The sequence below is a fragment of the Mercurialis annua genome, linkage group LG1-X, assembly GCF_937616625.2.
Source record: "Mercurialis annua linkage group LG1-X, ddMerAnnu1.2, whole genome shotgun sequence".
NCBI lineage: Eukaryota > Viridiplantae > Streptophyta > Magnoliopsida > Malpighiales > Euphorbiaceae > Mercurialis > Mercurialis annua.
The window spans coordinates 11,529,868-11,554,273 of record NC_065570.1 but is presented as its reverse complement, the minus strand read 5'-3'; the positions used below and the strand labels follow the sequence as shown (position 1 = coordinate 11,554,273).

The following is a 24,406-nucleotide window of genomic DNA, read 5'->3' as shown; positions in this document are numbered from 1 at the left end:
CAGTTAGGTCGGGTTCTATGATGAATGACTCATTCTATAGGCAAGAGTCCCATTTATTTAGAATTTTTATGGACTTTCTCTCTACCTAATCCTTTCGTCAAAAGATTTGCTAAATTATCATCAATGCATACATGATCTAGGTTAACAGCCCTTGTTGAGATAAATTCTCTGACAATGATTTACTTACAACATATCTGTCGTTTCTTACCTTTATAGTAACAATTCTCAATTTTTGCAATATTCGTTGTACTATCGCAATGGATCAACACATATGGTATCGGTCTTCCCCATAAAGGAATCCCAGCTTGCAGATTTCTTAATCATCATGATTCTTTACTAGCAGCCGATAGTGCTATCATTTCTGACTCTATGGTGGATTGAGCTAGAACCATATATTTCTTTGATTTCCAAGAAACAACTCCACCAGCTATACTAAAAATATAGCAACTCATAGCTTTGGAATCATTTGACAATGTATTACAATCTGCATCACTGCATCCTTCAAGGATAGCAGGATGCTTATAATATTGAACCCCAAGTTTTATGGTTCTTTTAAGGTATCTCATTGCCCTTTCAGTAGCATGTCAATTCTCAATACTAGGTTTACTAGTAAACTTGCACAATAATCCAATGACATGTGTAGTGTCGGGTATAGTACAATCAGTAGCATACCGAAGGTTGTCAATGATGCTCGCATAATCAGACTGTCGTATACTATCACCAGTGTTCTTAAAAAAGTTACACTTGGATCATATGGTGTATATGCAGGTTTACAGCCAAAATAGTCATATTTCTTTAGAATCTTCTCAACATAGTGAGATTGATCTAAAAAAATTCCATGTTCACTCCTAGTAATTATTATACCAAGGATTACACTTGATTTTCCGAGATATTTCATATGAAAGTTGTCATACAACAATAATTTCACACCCATGAATATTTAATCCAAAGATCAACAAGTCGTCAACATATAAACATATAAAAGTACAAAGTTCATTCTCATATTTATAATAAATACATTTGTCATTTCATTCATTTTTCAACTATTTGAGATGACAAGGTTATTCAATTTTTCATGTTATTGCTTATGTGCCTATTTTAGACTATACAAAGATTTTGCACACTTTTCGTTCCTGACCATGTATCACAAATCCCTCAAGTTGGTCCATGTATATTTCTTTATCCAATTAACAATTTAGAAAAAGAGTCTTAATATTCATTTGGTATACAACCAAATCATATAGTGCATTGATCGAAATCAACACTCTAATGGATGTTATTCTAATAATAGGTGAATATATATCAAAGAAATTAATGTTTTCACATTGTCTATAACACTTTGCAACAAGACGGGCTTTATACTTATCAATAGTACCATCAGGTTTCAATTTCTTTTTCAATATCTGTTTATAACCAATGGTTTTGCAATCGGGGGGTAACTCAGTCGATGCCATGTTCTGTTAGACTCCAATGAGTTCATATCATCAATTATGGATTTTTGCCAAAGATCCACGTCTAAAGAAGTCATAACATCCTAGAGGTTCGCTAGATCCTCATCTAAAAAGTGAACATGGAAATCAAAATCATAGTTTTTGAAATTCTAGCTCTTTTACTTCTTATAACCTCTAGTTCTATATCATCAGTAATCTCCATACTTCTGACCATAAGAATATTACTAGATAATTCTCCCCCATTGTTCCCCAATTAAAAGGAAATTTTGGTTCATCACTCGCGCAGTTAAGTTATAAAATACATAAGCTTTGATATTAACTGCATACTCAATGAAAACACATTCATCGGCTCTACTTGCTAATTTTATTTTATTTTGGTTTAGGAATCTGAACATAGGCTAAACAGCTCCAGGTTCTCAAATAAGACAAGTTCAGTTGTGTATTCTTCAAAATCTCATATGATGAAGTCTTACTATTAGAGATAGGAACTCTATTAAGCACATAACATACAACTAATAATATTTCAACCCTAAAATAAGAAACAACACTATAATTTATTAAAATTGAAACAACGGCCTCAGGTAATGTTTTATTTTTTCTTTCGGCTTTACAGTTCATTTCAGGTGAATAAGGTGCAGTCATTTCATGTATAATGCCATGTAAATTAGAAAATTCATTAAACATGTTCGATTCAAATTCGGTTTCTTCTATCACTTCAAAATTATTTAATCTTCTTATTTTATTGATTTTCAATTTCAGTCAACAAATAACTTAAACATTTCAAGTAAGTCACTTTTATTCTTCATTAAATACATATAGGTAAAATTCGAACAGTCATTTATAAAAGGGATAAAATAATATTTACCATTTCTAGTCAATGTCTCATCGAGTTCACATATATCAGAATGAATTAAATCAATAGGTTCAGATTCTCTAACAACAGATTTATATGATATCTTAGTTGTTTTTGCTTGACTATAAAATTCATATTTTTCAAAAATCATTCAATGACATTTTAGGTATTAAACCTAAAGAACCAATATTATTAATAACCCTTTTATTAACATGACAAAGTCTAACATGCCAATCATTAATATCACATAACATGTAAATATATGGAAAAACAATAAATCTTTTCCAGTCTTGATTCATGGAATTGGGTCGTGGCATCCCGACCTTGAAGAGGGACAATTAATTCCGAATTATGATGAAAACATTAAGAGCAACCATGGAAGGAGTATAACCCGTGCAATTTACTCGATCACTTGGCTTTGTAATATTATTGAAATCACCGAAGATGATTACAATCCAAGAAAATAAAGTTAACGAAAGAAGATTTTCTCATTAGCTAATATGTTCTTTCGATAAGCTTCTCACATATGGAACGACATATCTTGTAGGTAATCCTTCCCAAATTAAATCGACACTAAGCCATTGAGCTCCTTTTTTATAAAGACATTATTAATCAAAATATTGTTCCAAATAAGAACAATTCTTTCAAAAGCACCAACCCAAAAAATAAAAGAGAAATCAAAACCTATATTGGGCCAAAGTTTACGAATAATAGAGTTGTTAATTAATTCTTTCTTAGATTCCAACAGACTCAAAAAACAATCTTAGTATCAACAACCAACTTACTGTAATATCCCGTAATACATGACTGGTTCTAATGAACTTTCCGATGTTATTTTGATTTCTCAAAATGTTTTGACTCGTTTTGATATGTCGTTTTGGATTTGTTTTGTATGCCTAGGCATATGTGATCAATCTTGGACCTTGAACTTTAATCGGTAAAGCGTCAGGGGGGTTTTGAGAATTGCCGGAAATAATTCTAATTCTAATAATGTGTATTTAAAGAAAATTAGATTTATTTTTATTAAGATTAAAAATATCACTACTAATAAAATATTTATAAATAATAAATTTTGTTTTTGTTTTTAGATTAAAAATAATATTATTAATAAAATACTTGCGAAGGATAAGTTAGTAATTGTATAAAAAAAAACCTAAGCTAGCTAATTGTATATAAGGACTTTTAACTATTATTGGGTATAATAGCACCGAAAAAAAAAGTAAAAGAAGAAACACCACTTTTCTGCCGCCGTGTTATTCATACTCCTTTTACAAGGTATTATCATTCTCACCATTTTTCTTAAGATTCATAATTAATTTGGACAAATAATGATTGTGAGTGTCTTAATTAGGATAATTTATACTTGTTATTGTTTATATATTGATGTGGCCTTAATTCCTTTGAGATGACACGGTTTTCTAGGTTAAGCATCATATTCTGAAACATGTAATGGTTCTTTAATCTAAAATTTGATATTGTCATTTATACAAATAAATCTGGACAAATCGCACTAAACCAAACGAAACTTTTCTAAGTTTCATTAACACTGCTATACTTTTATTATCAATTTACTTAGCTTATTATTTGAGATTATTAAATTGTTTGAGTTTCTGTTAACTTTGAAATTCTTAAATGGTTAATTAAATTGGTTATTTCTTTTAATTGGTTGGTATTTGCTATTAATAAAATTTCAAAGTTTATTTTAGCAGAGGGAATTGTTATTTCAAATGATATTTCTATTGTTTACTCAAATATCTTAGTTATGTTAAAAATGATATTTATTTGGTTATTATCAATTTTAACACCAGACTTTCGAATATCGTTTTAAAATTGATTGTTATAATCTGAAGCCATAGATATTTTATAACTCAAATTTATATAATTATTCGGATAATTATATTTGTCTTTGAGTATCATTTTGGCATGTCAATTTGGGTAACTGCAGTTTAGCCCATAAAAGTTTTTAAACTTAATTTAGTTAAGTTTTTGATTTGTAACTTGAGTTACTTGAAATTGAAGTTATTGAGTTCCGCTTTTAAATTGGATTATTATTTTGTTAAATTGTTTTATAAATATAAACTCGGGTTTATATTTGGTAAACGTTTTGAGTCGGATTAGACTTGGGTCATCCGACAAGTGAGGTTAGCTTGGTAGTTATTTGGTAACTCGGCAAACCCACTATTTGTAAATTATTTATTATTTAAAGTTATTAAATAATATTTATAAATTGGATTTAAGCGGGAACTCAATAGACTTATATTATTTGGGCTTTATTACCTTTTGGATATATTTGTGTTATTTTGGATTGTTTAAATACTACGTGATTATTTGTGCTAGTCTTGTGTGGTGTCTAGTACTCTCTAGAGTTAGGGTCTGATTTTAATAATTATTTTATTTGTCTAGACTCGTCTACTGTTCGTGCTTCTGAGGCGAACCAGAGTTAGTTGCTTGCCGGTATTTCACGTGGATTAGCAAGCAGTGAGTTTATATTTACTATTTACCGCTTTATTAAGTAAATTGTTATTTTAATATTAAATATATATACTGTACGTATATTTCGAACTGTTTTTTTATATTATGGCTCTTAGTTGGAACGTGCTACCTAATGGGCATCATTAGGACTGCGTGCGCACCGGTATTGATCTGGGTAAGGTATTTATGGAAATGTGGTAACTCGGTGTGAGCATAGCTCTCGGGACCAGGTAGAGTAACTCGGTGTAGCTCAGCTCTCGGGACTCTGGTATAAGTGTGGTTAGTGGTAACTCGGTGTAGCTCAGCTCTCGGGACCAGACCTATTGGATTATGATTATTATTTAGAATTGTGGATTAGGGTTCCAACTATTATCCGTAATATCGTTATTAAATGTTTTAAACGTTTTAAAGGTTTTCCACTTAATAAATGTAAATAGTGGTATGAACTCATCTCAGTATATCTGACCCCGTTGTTTTCCCAATTTTTCCCCAGGGTTATTATCTGAGAGAGTCTGGTGATCTCCGCATTTACTTTTCCTCGGAGGTTCCTTTTATTTTAATAAAATTGTAAAACTGTTTTATTCTTAGACCGCAGTAGTAACTAGACGTCCTTGTTATTATTATTTATTTTGTCGGATTGGTTCGACTGGTTATATTGCTTTGGCATGTTATACTATTTATATTGGTTCATGATAAATCTATTTTAGAATCAGAATTGAATAAGCATGTTATATTAATTGTTGATTATTATATCTGTTAGATTAGGTTGAAGTCTCGGTTGCCCCCGAGCATTGGTTTTCTGCAGGTTTATGTGTTTATGATTTATTTGGAGGCTAGCTACGGGTTTCGGTACTACATTACCCATACCCTAGCGCCGGTCGCGATTCATGAAAATGGGTCGTGACAAACTTGGTATCAGAGCTTTGGTTTCAAACCAAGGCCATTGCTTGCTATGTGTTTACTCTGTTAAGTATGGTTGTGTCTTAGGAACTACTGCGGATATAGGATTCTGTCATGTCTTTAAAAACGTCATCTTTTGATTTTAAAACATTCTGCCTACGCCAATAGGATTGCGTCGAGTCAGTCATTATTTGTTGATTTGATGTTTTTAATTGTTAATGCTATTTCACTTGGGTGAATATTTTATTGCTGTTGATTTCTTGGGAAATCCTTTATGTTGCTTGTTTTGTTCATACTTGGGTATGAAATATCTGTTATTTAAATTGTTGTTGTTCAATCTTAGGATATGGACAATGTTATTCGTACTCGTGCTCGTGCTGCGGCAGAGCAAGAAGCTGTGGCTGATGATGCGATTTCTATGGAAGTCGATCAGAACGCACCACCTGTTCAGGCTAATGCTGGACGTGGTCGAGGTGGAGGTGCTGGCAGAGGTAGAGGTGCTGGTAGAGGCAGAGGAGCTGGTGCTGGTAGAGGTGGAGCGAGAGGACGCGGTGCAGCAGGTGTTCAGGCACCGAATGTGCAGCAGGCACCAAATTTGCAAGCGTTCGACTTCACTACTTTCTTGGCTGGCGTTGTCGAGATGCAGAACAATCAGGCTCTACTGCAGAATCAGTGTAATATACTGGGTCAGTTAGCGCAGCAACAGCAACCTCAGGTTGGTGCTGTAGCTGGTATTGGTGGAATTGCTGGTGTCGGTCATGTTCCAACAGACAGAGAGTTGGTGATGACCTACTTGAAGTTGAATCCGACTTCTTTTGATGGTACTGGGGATGCTCTTGACTTTTTGGAGGAATTTGAGTACAACAGTCAGAGGATTCAAGCGTCTGATCGTCAATCAGTGATGCTTGTGGAAATGTCACTGAAGGGTCCAGCCAAGGATTGGTATCGCGATAACATCAGGCCGGTTATGGATACTTTACCTTGGGCCGATTTTGTGACCAGGTTCAGAGGTTATTATCTACCCTTCTCTGTTACTGAGAGTTTCAGAGAAAAGCTGCTCACTTTGAAGAAGGGGGATAGATCAGTGACAGACTACACTACCGAGTTTGTACGTTTGGGGCGGTTTGCTACAGATCTTCAGGGTGATCAGGAGCGAGTGAACGACCGTTATGTTAGGGGTTTAGGCTCGGAGTTTCTTCCTTTACTGATAGGGACAAACATGGAGTTTGCCCGGTTAGTGGATAGTGCGCGGCGGATGGAGAATTCGATGGTTCAGTTTGGGACGATCTCTGACCCTTTCCAGAATCAGAAGGGAAAGAGTGACGTTCCTAGTGGGGGGCAGCAGGCCCCAGTGCAGCATGGTAGTGGGAACTACTACAGTGGCTCTTCTCAGGCCAACAGGGGGAGTCGTCGGACTCACAACAAAGGGAGGCATAGTGCCAGGAGTGCTCCGTACAGTTCCAGTAGCAGTGGGAGTAACCGTGGTTCAGGACGCGGGTACAGTGGTGGATCGAACATTCCGTTCTGCCAGAATTGCAGACGCAGGCACTATGGACAGTGTCAGTTAGCTCCTGGAGGTTGTTTCACTTGTGGCCAGCCGGGTCATTTTTCTAGGGAGTGTCCGACATCTGGGCAGCAGATGTCTAACTCCAGTGTGGCGCAGTCATCTTATCAGCAGCAGAGACCTGCGTTTACACAGTCTGTAGGGTACTCTCAACCTGCAGCATCTTTTGGTGGCCAGCGGGGCCGTGGTTCTGGTGGCAGAGGTTTTGGTGGCCGTGGTAACGGCGGTAGAGGTTCCAACGGTTATGGTACTGGACAGAGTTCGCAGCAGCAGCCGCAGGGTCAGGCCAGAGTGTTCGCACTTACTCCTCAGGATGCGCGTGCATCAAATGCTGTGGTGCAAGGTACCATTCCGATTTCTTTTACTGATGCTTTGGTATTATTTGATGCGGGCGCGACCCATTCGTTTGTCTCTACTTGTTTTGCTGGGAAATTGGGTAGAGCACCATCTGTTTTGAATGAACCTCTAGCTGTGTCTACACCTATGTCTGAAGGTGTAGTAGTGGACGTTGTTTATCCTTCGTGTCCAGTGATTATTCAGGGTAGAGAATTATGTGCTGATTTGATTGTACTTGACGTTCTTTCTTTTGATGTTATCTTGGGGATGGACTGGTTGTCACGCCATTATGCTTCTATTGACTGTCGAGAGAAGTCAGTCGAGTTCAGGATTCCAGGTGGTCTACCTTTTTCCTTTCAGGGAGAAAAGGCAGAGACACCTAAGAATCTGATTTCCGCCATCAAGGCGAAGCGGATGTTAGGCAAGGGTTGCCAGGGTTTTCTTGCTGTGGTTCGTGATTTGGAGGCTGATGGTAGTGATATGCATAGTGTGCCGATAGTGAATGAGTTCACTGATGTGTTTCCAGAGGAATTGCCTGGATTACCACCTGATCGTGATATTGAGTTTTGCATTGATGTGGTTTCTGGTACAGCTCCGATTTCGATACCGCCGTATCGGATGGCTCCTGCAGAGCTGAAAGAGTTGAAGGACCAGTTACAAGAGTTGTTGGATAGCGGGTTCATCAGACCGAGTACTTCTCCGTGGGGTGCTCCAGTTCTGTTTGTGAAGAAGAAAGACGGTTCCTTTCGACTCTGTATCGACTACAGACAGTTGAACAAGGTTACTGTCAAGAACAGATATCCTCTTCCTCGCATCGATGATTTGTTTGACCAGTTGCAGGGGGCGAAGTGTTTTTCCAAGATCGATTTGAGATCTGGGTATCATCAGCTTCGGATCCGTGATGCAGATGTGCCTAAGACTGCTTTCCGGACTCGTTATGGGCATTTTGAGTTTCTGGTTATGTCCTTCGGTCTGACGAACGCACCAGCAGCGTTTATGGATATGATGAACAGAGTGTTCAAGCCGTTTTTGGATCAATTTGTGATCGTCTTTATTGATGACATTTTGATCTATTCCCGGAGTGAGGAGGAGCATGCTTACCATTTGAGGACCATACTACAGACGTTGCGTGAGCATCAGTTGTATGCTAAGTTCTCAAAATGTGAGTTCTGGTTGGATCAGGTTACCTTTCTAGGACACGTGGTGTCGAAAGATGGGATCAAGGTTGATCCGAAGAAGATTGAGGCGGTCATGGATTGGCAAAGGCCAAGGTCAGTTACCGAGATCAGAAGTTTTCTGGGTTTAGCTGGCTACTATCGTCGGTTCGTGCAAGATTTCTCCAGAATATCTGCACCTTTGACTAAACTGACACAGAAGGGTGTCAAGTTTGAGTGGACTGACAAGTGCGAGGCGAGCTTTGAGAAGCTCAAGGAGATTTTGACTACAGCTCCGGTGTTGGCTTTGCCTTCTGGCATTGACGGTTTCACAGTGTATTGTGATGCGTCTCGGATTGGTTTGGGTTGCGTTCTGATGCAACATGGACAGGTGATTGCCTATGCTTCCAGACAGTTGAAGAAGCATGAGGTGAATTACCCTACTCATGATTTAGAGTTAGCAGCTGTGGTTTTTGCGCTGAAAATTTGGAGGCATTATTTGTATGGTGCTACTTGTGAGATTTTCACTGATCATAAGAGTCTGAAATATATCTTTGATCAGAGAGAGTTGAACTTGAGACAGAGGAGGTGGTTAGAGTTGCTGAAAGACTACGACTGTACTATTCAGTACCATCCTGGTAAGGCTAATGTGGTAGCCGATGCGTTGAGTCGCAAGTCTTCGGGCAGCTTGGCTCATATTTCTGAGATTGGGCGTAGACCCATGGTTAGAGAGTGGCACAGTTTGATAGCTTCGGGCTATGGTTTTCAGATTTCTCAGACTGGTTGTTTGTTAGCACAGTTGCAAGTGCAACCCGTTTTGATTGATCGGATCAAAGCTTTACAAGCTGAGGATCCACAATTGAAACGGATCATTGAGGAAGTTCAGCAGGATGGAAATTCTGAGTTTACTTTTGTGGATGGTGTTCTGAGACATGGTTCGAGACTGTGTGTTCCGGATTCAGATGGTTTGAGGGACCGGATTCTGGAAGAAGCGCACAAGTCTGCTTATAGTGTCCATCCGGGTTCTACTAAGATGTACCATGATCTTAAGGGTACCTACTGGTGGAGCGGGATGAAGAAGGATGTCGCTGAGTATGTTTCTAAGTGTCTGACGTGCCAGCAGGTGAAGCTGGAGCATCAGAGACCTTTTGGCTATCTGCAGCCACTACCTATTCCAGAGTGGAAGTGGGAGCGGATTGCTATGGATTTTGTGGTTGGGTTACCACGTACTCGACAGGGATACGATTCCATCTGGGTGATAGTTGACCGTATGACCAAGTCAGCTCATTTCCTTCCGATTAAGGTTTCGTATGCTGCTTCGAGGTTGGCTCAGTTGTACATCGACAGGATTGTCAGTTTGCATGGCGTACCGGTTTCTATTGTTTCAGACAGAGGTTCTGTGTTTACTTCGAGGTTTTGGAAGGCGTTACAGGAATCCTTGGGTTCTCGGTTGGATTTCAGTACAGCTTTTCATCCTCAGACTGACGGTCAGTCTGAGAGGACTATTCAGACGTTGGAGGATATGCTCAGGATGTGTGTTCTCGATTTTCAGGGTAGCTGGGATACTCATTTGCCGTTGATTGAGTTTTCCTATAACAACAGTTATCACGCGAGTATCGAGATGGCGCCGTATGAGGCTTTGTACGGGCGCAAGTGTAGATCTCCTATCTGTTGGGAGGAGGTCGGAGAGCGTAAACTCTCGGGAGCGGAGATCATTCAGATTACCTCAGAGAAGGTACCGTTGATTAAGCGGAGGTTAGAGACTGCTTTTAGTCGACATAAGAGTTATGCTGATCCGAAGAGGAAAGACATTGAGTTCCAGGTTGGTGATTTCGTATTTCTTCGGGTTTCGCCTATGAAAGGCGTGGTTCGTTTTGGCGTCAAGGGAAAGTTAGCACCGAGGTATATTGGTCCTTATGAGATTTCGGAGAGGATTGGAGCTGTGGCTTATCGTCTGGTTCTACCGCCAGACATGTCGTTAGTACATCCTGTGTTTCACGTTTCTATGTTGAGAAAGTGCATTTCTGATCCTTCGCACGTGATTGTGCCTCAGAGTGTTGAGATTGACCAGGAGCTGTCCTATGAGGAACAGCCAGTTGAGATTGTTGATACGCAGGTGCGTAAATTGCGGAACAAGGAGATTCCGATGGTCAAGGTTCTCTGGCGCAATCATTCTGTAGAGGAGTGTACTTGGGAGACCGAGTTGGATATGCGGAATCGCTATCCTTTTCTTTTTCCGTGAGGTACGATATCTTGATTTTCTGTGACTTGTGTAGTTTTGCTTGTGCTACGTGTTGTTCTGTTGTGATTTACTTGTCGTGTTAAATTCGAGGACGAATTTTTAATAAGTTGGGGAGAATGTAATATCCCGTAATACATGACTGGTTCTAATGAACTTTCCGATGTTATTTTGATTTCTCAAAATGTTTTGACTCGTTTTGATATGTCGTTTTGGATTTGTTTTGTATGCCTAGGCATATGTGATCAATCTTGGACCTTGAACTTTAATCGGTAAAGCGTCAGGGGGGTTTTGAGAATTGCCGGAAATAATTCTAATTCTAATAATGTGTATTTAAAGAAAATTAGATTTATTTTTATTAAGATTAAAAATATCACTACTAATAAAATATTTATAAATAATAAATTTTGTTTTTGTTTTTAGATTAAAAATAATATTATTAATAAAATACTTGCGAAGGATAAGTTAGTAATTGTATAAAAAAAAACCTAAGCTAGCTAATTGTATATAAGGACTTTTAACTATTATTGGGTATAATAGCACCGAAAAAAAAAGTAAAAGAAGAAACACCACTTTTCTGCCGCCGTGTTATTCATACTCCTTTTACAAGGTATTATCATTCTCACCATTTTTCTTAAGATTCATAATTAATTTGGACAAATAATGATTGTGAGTGTCTTAATTAGGATAATTTATACTTGTTATTGTTTATATATTGATGTGGCCTTAATTCCTTTGAGATGACACGGTTTTCTAGGTTAAGCATCATATTCTGAAACATGTAATGGTTCTTTAATCTAAAATTTGATATTGTCATTTATACAAATAAATCTGGACAAATCGCACTAAACCAAACGAAACTTTTCTAAGTTTCATTAACACTGCTATACTTTTATTATCAATTTACTTAGCTTATTATTTGAGATTATTAAATTGTTTGAGTTTCTGTTAACTTTGAAATTCTTAAATGGTTAATTAAATTGGTTATTTCTTTTAATTGGTTGGTATTTGCTATTAATAAAATTTCAAAGTTTATTTTAGCAGAGGGAATTGTTATTTCAAATGATATTTCTATTGTTTACTCAAATATCTTAGTTATGTTAAAAATGATATTTATTTGGTTATTATCAATTTTAACACCAGACTTTCGAATATCGTTTTAAAATTGATTGTTATAATCTGAAGCCATAGATATTTTATAACTCAAATTTATATAATTATTCGGATAATTATATTTGTCTTTGAGTATCATTTTGGCATGTCAATTTGGGTAACTGCAGTTTAGCCCATAAAAGTTTTTAAACTTAATTTAGTTAAGTTTTTGATTTGTAACTTGAGTTACTTGAAATTGAAGTTATTGAGTTCCGCTTTTAAATTGGATTATTATTTTGTTAAATTGTTTTATAAATATAAACTCGGGTTTATATTTGGTAAACGTTTTGAGTCGGATTAGACTTGGGTCATCCGACAAGTGAGGTTAGCTTGGTAGTTATTTGGTAACTCGGCAAACCCACTATTTGTAAATTATTTATTATTTAAAGTTATTAAATAATATTTATAAATTGGATTTAAGCGGGAACTCAATAGACTTATATTATTTGGGCTTTATTACCTTTTGGATATATTTGTGTTATTTTGGATTGTTTAAATACTACGTGATTATTTGTGCTAGTCTTGTGTGGTGTCTAGTACTCTCTAGAGTTAGGGTCTGATTTTAATAATTATTTTATTTGTCTAGACTCGTCTACTGTTCGTGCTTCTGAGGCGAACCAGAGTTAGTTGCTTGCCGGTATTTCACGTGGATTAGCAAGCAGTGAGTTTATATTTACTATTTACCGCTTTATTAAGTAAATTGTTATTTTAATATTAAATATATATACTGTACGTATATTTCGAACTGTTTTTTTATATTATGGCTCTTAGTTGGAACGTGCTACCTAATGGGCATCATTAGGACTGCGTGCGCACCGGTATTGATCTGGGTAAGGTATTTATGGAAATGTGGTAACTCGGTGTGAGCATAGCTCTCGGGACCAGGTAGAGTAACTCGGTGTAGCTCAGCTCTCGGGACTCTGGTATAAGTGTGGTTAGTGGTAACTCGGTGTAGCTCAGCTCTCGGGACCAGACCTATTGGATTATGATTATTATTTAGAATTGTGGATTAGGGTTCCAACTATTATCCGTAATATCGTTATTAAATGTTTTAAACGTTTTAAAGGTTTTCCACTTAATAAATGTAAATAGTGGTATGAACTCATCTCAGTATATCTGACCCCGTTGTTTTCCCAATTTTTCCCCAGGGTTATTATCTGAGAGAGTCTGGTGATCTCCGCATTTACTTTTCCTCGGAGGTTCCTTTTATTTTAATAAAATTGTAAAACTGTTTTATTCTTAGACCGCAGTAGTAACTAGACGTCCTTGTTATTATTATTTATTTTGTCGGATTGGTTCGACTGGTTATATTGCTTTGGCATGTTATACTATTTATATTGGTTCATGATAAATCTATTTTAGAATCAGAATTGAATAAGCATGTTATATTAATTGTTGATTATTATATCTGTTAGATTAGGTTGAAGTCTCGGTTGCCCCCGAGCATTGGTTTTCTGCAGGTTTATGTGTTTATGATTTATTTGGAGGCTAGCTACGGGTTTCGGTACTACATTACCCATACCCTAGCGCCGGTCGCGATTCATGAAAATGGGTCGTGACACTTACGAATATAACATTATTTACGAGGATTAGAGATACCTCCCCTCCAGTTACAAGAAATAATATTTAAAGGCATCAACATAATGAATGCGAAAGGCCTAGAAATAAAACAATATCAAACCATATTGTTTGTTCTATCCTTGGCAATGTTTGTCTCGAGTTGTTCAATAATTCTGTCTTTGTCAATCACATTGAAAAGCCCAAGTTGATTTTCAACGTCTCATGTCTAAGTTGCTTCTGATATTGGAAAATTTTGTTTCTTTATGAGGGTATTGTTATGTAATGGTTAATGTGGAGAATATTTAAATCTGAAATTTCAGGTTCCAGTCCTTCTAAGGAGTTTGAAGGAGTTTGAAGGTTTTCATTGTTCGAAATAACCATAATGGTCTGATTACATTCTTTTAGAGTGTTTTAAAAATCGGAACAGACCAGCCAGTTCGACCGGTTGAACCGTGAATTAGCACTCCGACTGGTCCAAAAGGCCTATACGAATCAGAAATCTGGTTAAACCGGATTGATCCGGAAAAACCGCCATAAACGGATCGAACCGTCGAATCGTCCAATTTTACAAAACCGCCCTGCTGTTATTTTCCAGCACTAATTTAGATCAAAAAACAAAGAAAGAAGGATAACAGGTTGCTATCAAAAAAGAAGAAGAAGATAACATATTAGTTAATGTCAAATTCAAATTAAAACTTTTTTTTTATTTTGGGATAAGGGATAAACTTGAGAAAATTGTTCAATAAAATTACAGAAAAATAAAACCGTTTGAAACATATTTTTCAAATTAAAATCAACCAACAAAATTAAAAAAAACGCAGCAAAAATTGACGTTCCATAAATATATATATATGCTTCTATTAATTAAAGAACAAACTAAATAGAAATAAATCATTGATATACTTTTCTTTGAAGAAATTGAGGGATGGGTTGCAGAAATTGAAAAAGGGGGCGGGTAAGGTTGCTGGAGAAGAGAAAAAAATTTAGTCTTTTGGGTAAAGTGATGTCGGATTAGTGTTTAAAAATAAATAGGATGAAAGAGATATGTTTAGGCCTCAAAAGAACAGCTCATATTCTTATTTCTTTTCTGTTATTAAGATATAGTACAACTGCGTGTACTAATTTTTGACAACTCACTCAACCGGTTCAATAGGCGGTTGAACCGGTTGAACCAGAATTCAGAGTTTTTATCGGTTTAATCACCGGTTCAGTTTTTAAAACACTGTTTTTTAAGCACTAGCGAGACTGTAAGTAATTCTTGAATATTCTGAAATAACAAGCTTGGAAAAAATTCTAGGAATGTAGATTGTACATCTACATAATCAGCTTTCTTGTGTCGCCTTTCTTTCTTTTTCCCCCTGGTTGTTAAATATTGGAACAGATTTTGGGATTGTAGATTATCATCATTTTGAACAGTCTTCTGAACAATATTAGGTGTTGCATTAATAGTAATGTTATCATCTTAAACACAAAGGTTATGGAGAGTTAAAGAGTAAGGGTTGTTCATAAACTTAATGTATGAAGATTGCGTATCGCTTAAGCCAAAGAGATCTGGTCGATGTTTATGAGGGTATCCCTTCGTGATGAAAAGATCTTGTTGCTGTCTAGAAAGGTTTCCCTTTCGGTTGAAGGATTTTGTTGTTGTCTAAAAGGGTATCCCTTTAGGATGAAAGGATTTTCTTGCTATTAAGAGAAAAAATGGAGGTAGAAGAAGAAGATAAGGAAGGAGAAATGGCAACTGTTGGAGGTGTGACTAGGTTCTTGTTTTTTAAACTACCTACAGTTTGATCTTCCTTAAATATAGTATCAGAATCCAAATCCAAATCCTCCATATACGAAAAGAATGTTACCGCCATGTCTGTTTCAATAGCATGAGCAATGCAAGTCGTATCTTTGAAATTAATTTTAAATTTTGATTTACACGAGGACCTTTTAACAAGACTGCACCAACATCCAAACGATCTTTCAAAGAAATTTCCTCATGAACAATATTTGATTCTCCAATCATATTTGCAACAAATATGAAAAATAATTTGTCCGCAAGAAAAGGGGGACACCCGAGATGTTAATCCAGACCAAACAGTTTGTTGATTTTTGATAATCTTCAGGTTTGTTGTACGCTTGAATAAAGCCATCGTTTCAACCTGGTTTGTTGTGCATGAAGAGGCCAGTTTTTTCAATCGAGGAAAACATAAAAAGAATATCTGAACCGCAAGAATGGAAGCTCTCTCAAAATCAATATATAATTCTGCCATATAATCATTGATAGTGAAAAGTGAGGTAGGTGAATCCAAATGGATTGCGACTGAACGTGAAAGCCAATCAAATATTATCAATGTTTTTGAAAAAAATAAGAGATTGGTGGCTTCTTGGGAATCTGCTTCTCATTAATTGATGGCTTGCGTAGGACATCAATATAGCTTATATTATCACGAACAGATGGAGTAACAGCTTTCTTAGCCTCGTTCAAAATCAATTTAGAGATTACTGGTGAATTAACAGATATTGAAGAGATTTTTGATGGCTCCGAAAATGTTGCAATAAATGCCCATAATATGTACTTCCTAATTGAAATAATATTAATCTGAGATATAATCCAATCAATACTGATATAGATCGATTTGTAGGTATTTAAAACACCGATTTGCTGAATTCAATCTTCTTGCAATTGAGATCTACCATAGAGATTATATCTCTCGAAAGCTTTCTGCAGGTTAAGATAATTCCAAGATGTGGGAAGTTTTTAATAATTCAATGACCCTCGATGTATTTAACCATAAATTATTATTTTTTTATTAATTTGCTATAACAACTTTCAACTTGTTTAGAAGAGAAAAGGGTCATTTATGCCCCTAAAATTTGGCTTTAGGATCAAGTAAGCCCTCAACATTTAAAAAGGTTCAAATATACCCCCAACGTTATAAAAAATGAACAATAAGGCCCCTGATTTGGACAACCAGGCCCCCAACATATAATTTATGCGTCCAAATTGAGGGCCTGATTGTCAACATTTTAAGACGTTAGGGGCATATTTGAACCTTTTTGGACGTTGAGGGTTTACTTGATCTTTGAGTCAAACCTTAGGGGCATAAATGACCCTTTTCCCTGTTTAGAATAATGATAACATAATATGATTTATAATTTTGTTTCTTATTTTTTTTTTTTTGTCTCATGTCATATGTAGGTTGGACCCATCAATCTTTGTATCAACTACACCGTTGACATAACCTTGAAAAAGAGGCATATTTTGATTAAAAAGTACTCTCAATATATATAACTTTCTTAAAACAATATTATTTATTATGATTTAAGGATAAACTCAAATCATAGCTACATTAAAAAACTGTAATAAGAAACAGATAGAGTACACTTGTCCAATGTTGTATTCGTTTCAACGATATTGCTTAGTTGTGCCGGATAACATTAGTGGATGATGCAACTTTGCCCCCTCTTAAGGAGGTTCACATTAACCTTTTCTGGTCAAATGCTTACCTTTGAATTACATGTATTGGGGTTAGGCATGATTTGTAGAATCCTTTGTGCCAACTTAATTTAGGCCACATACCATTTACTATTTAATTTTAAAAGTACTCAATTTTTATGATATTTTATTTTAATTATATATTTATTTAGGGTCAATGTAAAAAAACTATAAACTTCATATATTTTTTTATTTTAATCACGCAGTTTAAATTTTGTCATTTTCATGCACGAACTACTATTTTTTTTAAATTCATACACCATGCTGTGGTAGCACTCATTCATTAGTGTAAAATGACTTTTATCTTAGCGAATTGCACCAATAAAACCGTGACATCTCAGCACCGTATACAAATTGAAAAAAAAATTGTAGTTCGTGCATGAAAATGATAAAATTTTAACTGCGTGATTAAAATGAAAAAACATATAAAATTCGTGATTTTTTTAACATTATTCCTTTTATTTAGTAAGTAGCATAATTTTTTATCAGTATCCAAATTAAAGTTTCATTGTCAAGGATCTCTAGTCCAAATGTTAAAAAGTGAGGTCCAAATTTTGAGTTTAAATTCCACTTTGAGCAAATATTCAAGTTTAATTGAAGATTTATATTCAAGATGGAAGACTAAACATTCAAAAAAATAAAAACAAAATACTTCGGAATTGATAGCTACAAACGTCGGCTACAACATTATCCGTCAAAATGAAGAGAATTGTAAACAATACAACTGTAAGGCGACGTGATAATTAATTCTTATAAATAGTAATTGCTGTAATAGTTGATATCTAACTTGTGTTTTATCAAAAAATTATTTATGTGACAATTGATGTTGAATTATTTATAAAAGCATCACAATATATATAAAAATTAAGTGATTAATACATATGCCACCAAAATAATATTAAATCTGGAATCAAATAAAAATGTTTGTTGTAAAAGAATTAAAATTATAATAAATTAAAGTATCATGACTAAAATTAAATTATAAAATTTCAACTACTCTTAAAATTAATCATCTATATTTTCTATGTGGTGGGCCTATTATTCCAATAAATTAAATAAAAATGTAAAATAATAATATATATTATTATAATTTTATGAAGTTAATAAATTAAAAGTTTAAGATGAATAAAATTATACTATAAAATTTTATACTAATAGTTCTATTAAAAATTTTAATTTTTAAAATATACATTTAACCACCATACATTATTTGTAGGGACCCATACCTATACCATAGATCACTATGAATCTTAATATTTATATATAATATGCGTTTAAGAATGTTTTGTTTATGTTATCAAAACACTTGTCATTCGTTCTTGTTAATATGGAATGTATAATTTGATTAGATAAGATTCTTATTTTTTTGTTTAAGTTCTATTCTTTGTTTGGCAAATTTTATCTTGATCCAAAAGTCATCTAATGAATACAAAGGAGTTGGGCAGGTGTTGAAAGAAATTTTAGGTTGTTGAATTCTTTGATCTAATTCCTAAAAAATGATGCATACGTTAGTTTGTGAATAGAAATTAGCAATTTTTTAATGTCAGAACGTTTGCTAGTAAAAAAATACTGATTGTGAAATATTACTCCAAGTTGTAATAACTAACGTACGGTGTTTTAAAAATCGGACCGGATTATCTGGTCGAATCGAAATCCGATCAATGGTCTGGTTTAAAAAAAATACAGAAAACCGACAATTCGGTTGAACTGGTTCATATTGGAATGGTTTGACAGCTGTCAAACCGGATGAAGAGAATTAACGACGGAAAAATCCGCCGCTAAAATCTAAAATCTGATGCTAAGTTTAATTTTTTTAATTTTTTAAAAAATTTATTGACCGGTTCAGCCACCAGTTTAGTTTTTTAAAACACTGCTAATGTACCACTTTTATTTTTCACTGGTGTCAAAATGAGAAAATAAAATAATAGGATACAAGAGATGAAAAATGACCGATTATCGGAGAAAAACTAGAGTAAAACAAATAAACAAAAACAATTGTTGAATTTTGCAGTAGTTTAAGATTAAATAAATTGAATTTCTTTTTCATACAAAAAAAGAGGCAAAAATCCTAGAAGAACTCAAGCACTAATGCTTCTATCGTACGAAACGCCTTGCACGTCATAAGCCAAAACGATGTCTCGATCAATATTCCCAACTAAATGTTGATGCTGCTGTAGCAACTGCTCTCGATGCATAGTTTGGTTCTCCGCTTGAACTGTTTCCATAGCCGCAACTCTAGATAAAAACTGGTCCAAGTTAAAGCTTGTGGGATTCACTTATTGAGGCATTCCTGTTGCCTGCACTAGTTCTTGTACATTGGCAGCTTGGCCTCAGCCTCAGCCTCAGCCTCTTCCACGGCCTCTGCCTCTTTCGGCTACTCCAACCGGTTCCTGCTGTCCTCCCTGGACAGAAGACTTATTTTGAGCCTCCTCGACTACTTCTTGTGGTTATGGTTGTTGTTGTGCTGCTCCTTGTGTTGTAGCAGCACGAGTCCTGGGTTGTCTGTGATTAGCCGTCTGATCAAAGCAAACCACGCTACGATCAATAATCATGTGTCGAGTATGCACACAACTTAGTTACATCTAAGCACAGAGCCAATCCTATAAACAAACACATCTAATCACATAATATTGACCACGCACCCCAAATAGACTTGCATACTACTAAGGAGAGTTATAAGTTTTGAAAAACAAATGAGGACAAATCAATGGCATGACTCAAATCATATAGCTGCAGTAGCTCCTAACTTAACCTAGCGACATCGTCAATCCTAGATACAAACAAACATCAAATGCATTCAAGCAATGGTCTAAGAATCTAAACCATTGCTCTAATACCAACTTTGTCACGACCCGAAATCTCGAGCCGCGACCGGCACTAGGGAGTGGGAGTGGTAGCTCCGAAACCAGTAGCAAGCCTGAAAATTGTTAAAAACTTTTGAGATTTATTTAAGCAATGCGATCATTCATAAAACATTTTCATAAAAACTTTCAGCATTTACAAACATCAAACATCGTCTAAAAACGATGTATGGAAACTAAGGTCTTACTATGCGATAAAATCGTTTGGCAAAGTCATATATACAACTAGGCCTTAACTCTACTGCATCACTATCGATCGACGTCTTCTTCTATACATACTTGCAAAAATACAGACTTATGAACAATGATAGAAGTATGTCACGTCAAAATACTTTTACCTGAAAGGAAACATTATTGGGGGGTCAGTCGACGCTGAGTGAGTTCATAGTTTACAAGTGAGTATTTAAAAACAAATCAATGCTATAAAAGATTTATTCATATGCATCCAAATATAAGTCTCCGATTGAAACCCTAATCCTCAAGTTGTATCTTGATATATCTAAACCAAACTGAACTTGCGAATGAATCGAGTAACTTATTCCAAATGATTCGGTCCAGAGATAATTCGATCAAGTTAACTGACACCATATAGTATAGTCTCGGGATAGTTCCACCGAGTAAACTGGTAATGTCTCTTATATCCAACGATCGAGATGAGTCCCGAGATAATTCAACCGAGTTAAATCTTAGATAAAGGTCCCGGGATAATTCAACTGAGTTAACCTTAGATAAGCGAGAAAATACCTTCAAAGTTCTTGAACAAACGAAGTCTTGCAGACTGCTGTACTTAACTGGTGATCACACAGTTTCTATTGCCGCCCAATAGGAAAGCTTGTTTCATCGGGTCTATACTAGATTCAAGGCAATGATGTATGCATTTTACATAACACATTTCGATAATAAACAATGCTATGCAATTTATATAAAATAGTTTGCATTTTAAAATAATGCACATTTAATACATCAAATGTAAACACGTATAAACTCACCGTTTGCTACTCCTAAAGACCTCAATCGATCGACTGTCATTAAGCTTAAGGAGCTCCTTGTCCGGTAGTCGCTTGCCTTGCCGGATCTAGGTAAGACACAAATTAAACTTAAGTAAGAGTATAACTCGATAGACATTTAGACTCGAGATAAAACACATACGTAACTCGGTATATCTATCGCGTCTAACCTCGACATAAAACTATCTCAATGAGACCCTTTAAGGTTCATTAATAAATCTTAACAATTCTCGTTGAACTTTACGTTCAACTTCTAACCCCAAAGCTATACAACCCTAAGTCCGCGTTGTTTATTAAATTGAAGTTCATAAACTTCTAATAACTTGAAATACTAACCGTCAAACTTTTAATTATTGTCAAGGGTCAGAAATGACCAAAACAATCCGAGCTCTATCTCGGCACTTCGCCTAATCAACAGTTTAATTATGTTCAACTTATTTAAACTCATAAAGAACATCTCAACGAACCAATTTTTACTTAAATGGTACGACTTAATCGTAACTATAAACTTTAATTTTAATCATTAAATATCTAACTAAATTCCACTTTTCACATTAAACTTTAAAAATCATTTTTATTATCAAATGACCAACTTCATATAACCTTAAAAATGTATCTCTTATACATTTTTCACATCTTAAAACTATCTCTCAAGATACCTTACACATCAACTTAAATCGTTACATACAATTTAAATTAAAACACATTTTACACTAATTTAATCTAACACTTGAGTAAAGTAAAACAACTACTAAAATTAGATTGTTTATGACTTACACTCATGTCTTGGGCCCTCTTGTCTACCATGACACCCTTATCAGCTTTCGTGGAGTGCATCCGAGTATACAGCTCCGTTGCGGTAGGCTTGCGGCCGAGCTCGTCAGCCTAAAAGAATAATAAACAATTTGTTAGTTCATCAGAAAATCAGAAAATAAAAGATAGTTATAAATAAAAAAGAATTCTAGAAACAAACCAACACATCCATATGTCTGATGGCGGAACGGGATCCCCCTGTGTGGCGTACTGGTCCGGAACCGGCTCCAGCAGGCTCGCTCATCCGATTAGCGCGAGCTACATCGGACTTCTTCTTCTCGTCCTCTGACGCCCAGACGGCCTGCCAGGAATCCCAGATATCTTGGCTGATCGAGGTATGTTTGCCGTCCTTGTCTCTCATCCTGTGAATAACGTCCTTGTATCGGTTGGCAGCATGCGTCATGAATACACCTTTGATGACGTCGTCGCTGTAATCCGCCGTATCCCACCAGTATTCCTTCTGCAAAACATAAACACCACATGCTCCTTATACCCTGTGGTTAGCAGCCCGTTTGTGTGGCTCCTGTACATCCAACTGCGGTCCGTCTCCATTTCTGTAGCGCGGATAATTAGAGGTGGGGTTTTCACTCGAGATAAGCAAAGTCAATGTAATTGACTGCTGAAAAGGTAGGGCCCTATCCCATTCGCAAAACAGGCGCCCCGTAACTCGGCCACGATATATGCCTAGCAACGGAGAAAAATATTCGGCAGCCTTCCGGCGTCGTTCTCCTTTAGTGCGATATTTAGTATATGCGTTGTAACGCTAATTATATATTCCTCGAGGAATAAGCGTTACAAAACATATACTAAACATCCACCCGGAGAACAAACGCTAGAAAACAACCGAATATTTTTCTACCGCTACTAGACATATATGGTTTTTCGTGATCGAGTTACGGAAGCACAAGTTTTGCGAACTGTACAAACTGTACAATCCCGTGTCGTTCAATCTCTTGAACACACGGGACGGGAACTCTACGGCTAGGTTTACGATTTTATTCGGTGGGAATAAAATCGAGGTTTATTTAGGTTGATTATCGTAAATAAAAGATATTTCAATTAAAATAAATCAAAATCAAAATAAGCGATAAAACCTACTTGTTGAAGGGCAGAACCGCAAATAAAAGGTGAAACGCTCGGATCACTCGGAACAACGGTGCGCGGCTATCAAGGGCTATCAGCGACTGTCAGGATAAATAAAAACACCTATTAATTAATAAAAATTCGGCAGCACTTCCCCTAAAAATGAGAATCACCCATTTTTCAGGGAAGTCCTGCAAGCAAATCACAATACATTTTAAAAAATAATTACTTATTGATCAATTACAACCAACAATATCAATACCAATTACAACACTATAATAAATTATTCAACATTATAATTAATTATAATATTAAATAAATTAATCACACAAATAACCAATTTATAATTTAATAAACCTACAATTTAACAATTAATATTAAATTAACACTTCAATTAACAAAAATATATAAAGTAGGTAGGATTTTATTACGTAAACTAATTATAATTGACTAATTAATAAAATTAATTAATTAATTAAAAGAAATTATATTAATCTAAACTAGAGTTTTTTTCCCTAAACTATAAGTTATAATACTTAATTAAATAAAATTCAATTAAATATTGAAAAACTCACTATGGCAGCGGGACGGAGGCGGTGGCAGCAGGACGGAGGCGGTGGCAGCAGGACGGAGGTGACGTCTAAAACCGAAATAATAAAACTATTATATATTAAACAATTTATTAAATAATATTCAAACAATCAATAAAAAATAATTAAACAATTAATTAAACAAGACTTACCGCCGGAGGAAGGGAAGGAGGCGGAACAGATGGCGGCGCTCGGTGGAGGAGGAGGAGCTGACGGCGGCAGCGGTCGGTGGAGGAGGAGGCACTGATGGCGGCTGCGGACGGTGAAGAAGAAGAAAGGAGCAGCGTGGAGGAGGAGGGAAACGACCGGCGGCGTGGAGGAGAAGGAGTTGAACGGCGGCGTGGAGGAGGAAGAGTTCAACGGCGGCAGCGGTTTCAAATTCTGTTTTAATTTTCTGAAAGAAATGGGAAGGGGAAGGCGAGCTGCGTTTTAATTTAGGTCTACATTTGCGACGGACTATAGAAATCCGTCGCAAATGTAGTCCTAAATGAAACGCAGCGTTTCAATTGGGATCAACATTTGCGACGGATTTCTATATCCGTCGCAAATGTAGACCCCAATTGAAACGCTGCGTTTTAATATAGTAGTTTGCGACGGATTATAGCAATCCGTCGCAAAGTACTATATTGAAACGCAGCGTTTCAATTGGCGCCAAAACGTTTGCGACGGATGTACTTATCCGTCGCAAATGCTTAGGCGCCAATTTAAGCGCGCCAAGTCCCGCCTTTTTAGCGACTATTTTGCGACGGGTAGTCCGTCGCTATAAGGGCGGGAAATCACCCCGCCAAGATTTCGATAGAATTTGCGACGGATTTAGCGTCCGTCGCAAAATCCGTCGCAAAAAAGGTAAATTTGCGACGGAATATATATCCGTCGCAAAAGTCCGTCGC

General features: G+C 36.0%; 1 long non-coding RNA gene across 1 annotated transcript; it reads right to left on the bottom strand.

Moving 5' to 3' along the window:
* Positions 1–22,948: 22,948 nt before the first annotated feature.
* LOC126664346 (uncharacterized) lies at positions 22,949–24,106 on the bottom strand. Its single transcript, XR_008790026.1, has 3 exons — positions 23,669–24,106; positions 23,502–23,566; positions 22,949–23,027 (listed from the first exon to the last, which is right to left on the bottom strand). It is a non-coding gene; the product is annotated as an uncharacterized LOC126664346 (long non-coding RNA).
* Between the last annotated feature and the right edge of the window lie 300 nt (positions 24,107–24,406).